The following is a 4,806-nucleotide window of genomic DNA, read 5'->3' as shown; positions in this document are numbered from 1 at the left end:
TGCTGCGCGTTCCAACACTCTTCAGTGGACCTTTAATCTTTTATAGGGACTCCCACTATACATAGCATACCTGTTTGCCAAACACTTTTTCACGTTTTCTGGGTTGGTATGCACCCGGGACCAGATTATAGCGCTTAAACATGGAAAAAGTCAGATTTTCATGATATGTCCTCTTTAGGGGATAAAATAATTGACTACAGGGGGACTTTAACTGTTTGTTCGTCCACTTATTGTATTCATTAAGGTTTTCTTGTGGCAAAAATGGTCAGAGTTTAGTTTTAAATGACGATTAATCACTCCTTCTCTGATCTTTAAATTGATCTTTTATGATTGGCTAGACATTAGGGCAGGCTGAATACTCAAATAATACTGGGTACACACTACAAGATAATCGGGCTGATTTTGGGCCGATTTCTCCCCTTCCGACAATCCTAGATATGTCCCGATTATCTTGATGGTTCTACAGATTATCTTATCAGATTTTCCTGTGGTGTGAGGTGTGTTAAGAGTGGCTGAATCAACATGTTGAATATTTACGATCAGAAATTCTGAGGTGCGCTATGGAGATTATGACGTGAAACGAAACAATATCCAATCAGAAAGCGAGCTGACAGAAGACAGAAGCATAACAAACGCAGTCATGGCGCAACACAAAGTTAAATGGATTTATACAGCAGAGATGGTGGATCAGCTTGACGATTTGTGGCAACAGCACAAGTATTTATACTTATATATGTTTGTCACATCATGGCACGCCACACGCTATAGGAGCAAAACGGTTAAATCTAGGATTTTTTGCCCTCATGTGTGTGGTCTTTCACAATTGGAAAATCTTATAAGTTTTCAAAAATCTTTTAGTGTGTACCCAGCATTAGTTTTGATATGTAAATATTCTCTGTCATAATGTTAATGTGCTTATGGTTATCCGCATACTAATAATGATTTCTGAACGACCCGTTTTTGCTGGAGTGAAGCTTAGCATTGTGAACGTTAGAGAAGAAATCTCCAGAGTATGTCCCCTTTAAAGCAGATCTGTAAAATTAGAAGGTGAACAGTATTTCTTTTTGTTATTTGTCCTAACTAGGTAGGTGAACACTGGCTTTTTCAAAAAGAAATTACTGAAACTTTCTTTTGCACAGGGAACAGATAATGAATCAGGGTGATTTCCACCTGCAGACAAATCTTACAACTTGCACCCATTCTCTGTAAGAGAGACTCATTATCTTCCGGAAAACTCTCTTGGGTCATTGTTATTGCACAGCAAGATACCAATTGAAATTTATCTGGCCTTAGCGTTTCAATATGAAAATAACACTAACATGATCTGTTGATATTATTAAAGTTTGGAAAGCTGAAAAGTAGTAAAATGAGATAGGCTATTTATTCAAATATGTCTGTTTATTTTCACTTCTCTATTTTTATGTATTCGTTTTAGCTGCAGTGTCTGGATAATTGGCTAGTCTGGTATTCACCAGGACTGGCCTTTTGACATGACTCAGGCCAGATTCGAACCTACGTCAATGCAGCAGCTCTTCATGTTTTGCACATTTTTCTACCAATGTCATTTACTCATAAAAGAAACATGCATTTAACCGGAGGCTATCACCAAATTTGAAGAAAATTAAATGGCTTCAAATGCATTGAATTCTTCATTAGGATAATGCACTTGGGTATAGAAATGATTCCCATTTTCTTTTTCCCCCGGAAAGAAGTGCCTAATATATGCAAATGCATGCATCAGCCTTCAGGTGGCTTTAAAATTAAAATGTCCCTAAACAGGCGTATACAAGCGCGTCTTATTCTCTTCCTCTCTAACTATTCTGAGGTCGTAAGTTTATAACACCACACTATCATTATCAGACCAGTCAAGCAGCGAGAGTTTCAAGGGTGCAGTTGAGTTGAAGGGAATCCTTGCGTTAGGCCAAATATTCTGACTAACGAGATCTTTTGGGTGCCTTGTGGCAAGGTTTGCCATTTAGTGTCAGGATCCGCAGCGACGGGTTCAAGGACAGCTGCTCTCACTGATTTATGAAAGAGGAGGAAGGATATATCTATATCCTCGGCTGCTCGACTATACATCCACATCCTCGGCCTGTTTTTTCACCTCTTGAGAGTGCATTATGTGTGAAGAGGGGCGTTCACTGCAGGGTGAGCCCTTTCGGGTCAACAGAGGTGATTTTGAACACAAAAGCTCTTCGGGCTGTCTGGAGGAAGTCATGCGGTAAGTCCTGCATCCACTGTGAATCACAAACGCTCTCCGTTCCAGCCAAATCGTCACCCTCACAGGCTGATTTGTCAGAACAGAAGGGTTTCTTTCACCTGCTCTCTCTCTCTTTCCTCACTGTCACTAGAGTCTCCAAGCTGCCTATTTGACAGTATTGATCTGTTTTTTTCGCCTCAGGACTGTCTACATGCTTGTAGCTTGATAGACTAGGCTCTGGGTTCGTTTTTAGTTAGAGAGTGTGGGAGATAAGCCTTTAAGACAGCATTCGAATAATCAAACTCTTATGTCAGACAGAATGAGGCAAGAGACATTTTCAAGCAACCCATGCAGATGTAGTGCATCATGAATCTAGATATCCAACATTGCTCCTGTCAGAATTTAAGGTCATGTCTCTGAATATTGGAAAATATTCTTAAGATTCTTAATTTTTTCAATCTGATTTTGCAGTTTTGGAACCAATTTACTACAAAATATCACATAATATATGTCAGTTTTCCATAAAAATGTAGAGTATTGGTAAACAGTATCAGACTGAATTTATTTTCCCCAAAATTTAGATTTTTCATTTGAAACCTGTATTATATTTTTTAAATTTTTTTGGTATTTGGTATTTTGGTATTTTTTTTAAGGGTACTTATTATGCCCCTTTTCACAAGATATAATATCTCTATATAGTCTCTGGTGTCCCCAGAATGTGTCTGTGAAGTTTCAGATCAAAATACCCCACAGATCATTTATTATAGCTTGTCAAATTTGCCCCCAGACCCTTTTCACATTTCCAGGTTTCTCAGAAGCGGAAGTCGTCATAGTTGGGTAAAATTCTATGAGAGAATACATTAAATATATATTTTTTTGTGTTTCCATTTGCTCAAATAGCAAAAGAAAAACTCCACAATAGTGTTTTCACAACTTTCAAAAAGAGGAAGAAAATAGAGAGCGATTGATAATGGCAGTCAGAAGAGAGAAAGATGTCATTTTTACCATCACTCCCATAGCCACTGTATTAGAAACACCCTCACAGCAGTGTTAAATAGTTGTTTTTTTTTGTAATTTGATGCAAATGTAATATAATATTAAGTATAGTGTTATAAATGTACATAGGTTTTTTTTTTTAAATGAAAATATAAAAAAAAACTTTGCAGGATTTACGATATTGATGACCGTTAAACAGTCTGTGAAAAGGGTCTATTTGGGTGTGAGCAAAAACATGCGTTTTTGTGTGTGTCCCTTTAAATGCAAATGAGCTGCTGCTCTCTGGACGCTTTCCAAAAGAGGGCAGAGCTTTAACAGCTCGCACTTCGGTTGCTGAACAACAACAAAGCTCGCTTGTCACGGTGTTCAGCCTTACATTGTTGAAACTGGAGTCGGACACCGATGGAGAGACTCAGGAAGAAGTTACAACTTTTAGAATGCAACTGGACGTTTCTGAACGGTTAGTGGATAAATTTATGTAGTTGCTGTGGAGTTGATTCAACTCATCGACTAGCATGTGCCGTCATGTTAATCTTTTTTGTAAAACCTGTATGCCATACACAGCAGGCTAAAGTTTATGATTGCTATCAAATGCTGTGAATGGTCTAATATTTTTTTCCAAATTAATATCGCTTGGACAGAAATGTTTCTTTTTTAAGCAATTGAGCTTGCAAGGGTAAACTTGCAGGCTATCCAAGCTAACGAGATTCTAAATAGTGTTCTGTGTTCATCTGTGCAGCCAACGACAGAGCAGTTAGCATGCTTTCCTCGAACTTTTGCCTTGGCCTTAGAATTGGTATACCATTTTCGCTTGCGAAAACAAAATGGCGGTGCCGTGGGTGGAAATGTGCAGATTAAGGGGCGGTAATATTATTATAAGATCCCTTTCCTACGTCACAAGGGGAGCAAAATCTGAGCGGTTCATTTTTTTTACATGCTTGCAGAGAAAGGCTTGCCAAAACAAAGTTACTGGGTTGTCCTTTTTCATATTTTCTGGGTTGGTAGATGCACCAGAGACCTGATTATAGCACTTAAACATGGAAAAAGTCAGATGTTCATGATTTGTCCCCTTTAATATTTTGATATTTGCTATTTATGTATTTAAAATTTTATATTTTGCAATTTTTGCACAAACCTCCATAAGAGCTATATTACTGTATGTAAGATATATTTCAGTACTACTTTTTTTTTTTTTTTTTAAATAATCATTTGTTGGCCCTTTAGGCATGACTGCGTGATTCAAGCCTTATAATAGCTGTTCTATGGACCTTATTAGGTATTAAAAATACTGAACTGAATAAATACCCAGATAAATAATAGCCTATAAATTAGCTCAAGGATCTGACTCATTGAAATGAGTCATAAGAATGTTGGAATGTCTAGAGAGTTTCATAAATGTGACCTGTAATCATCCTGTTTCCCCTTCTGTTCACCTCTTCTTTTTTCTTCAAGTTTCTGTTCCTGTACAGCAATAAGGAGTGATTTAGTGAGTTGGACTCATGTTGTGTTAGTTGATTTCGTATTATCTGCTTGCCAAAACCTCTCTGATTGCTGAGACACACAGTGAGACAGAGGAAACGAAGCTAGAAAATTTATAATTTTGCTTCATG

General features: G+C 37.6%; 1 long non-coding RNA gene across 1 annotated transcript in view; it reads left to right on the top strand.

The window, feature by feature from the left end:
• Nucleotides 1–3,522: 3,522 nt before the first annotated feature.
• LOC127523516 (uncharacterized) overlaps nt 3,523–4,806 on the top strand; it is an 8,822-nt gene continuing 7,538 nt past the window's right edge. Inside the window, exon 1 of the long non-coding RNA XR_007932888.1 lies at nt 3,523–3,656. This is a non-coding gene — a long non-coding RNA (uncharacterized LOC127523516). The remainder of the gene's footprint in view (nt 3,657–4,806) is intronic.

The sequence above is a fragment of the Ctenopharyngodon idella genome, chromosome 12 (genome assembly GCF_019924925.1).
Source record: "Ctenopharyngodon idella isolate HZGC_01 chromosome 12, HZGC01, whole genome shotgun sequence".
Lineage (NCBI taxonomy): Eukaryota > Metazoa > Chordata > Actinopteri > Cypriniformes > Xenocyprididae > Ctenopharyngodon > Ctenopharyngodon idella.
The sequence above is the reverse complement of the archived record's forward strand: the minus strand, read 5'-3'. Positions and strand labels throughout refer to the sequence as shown.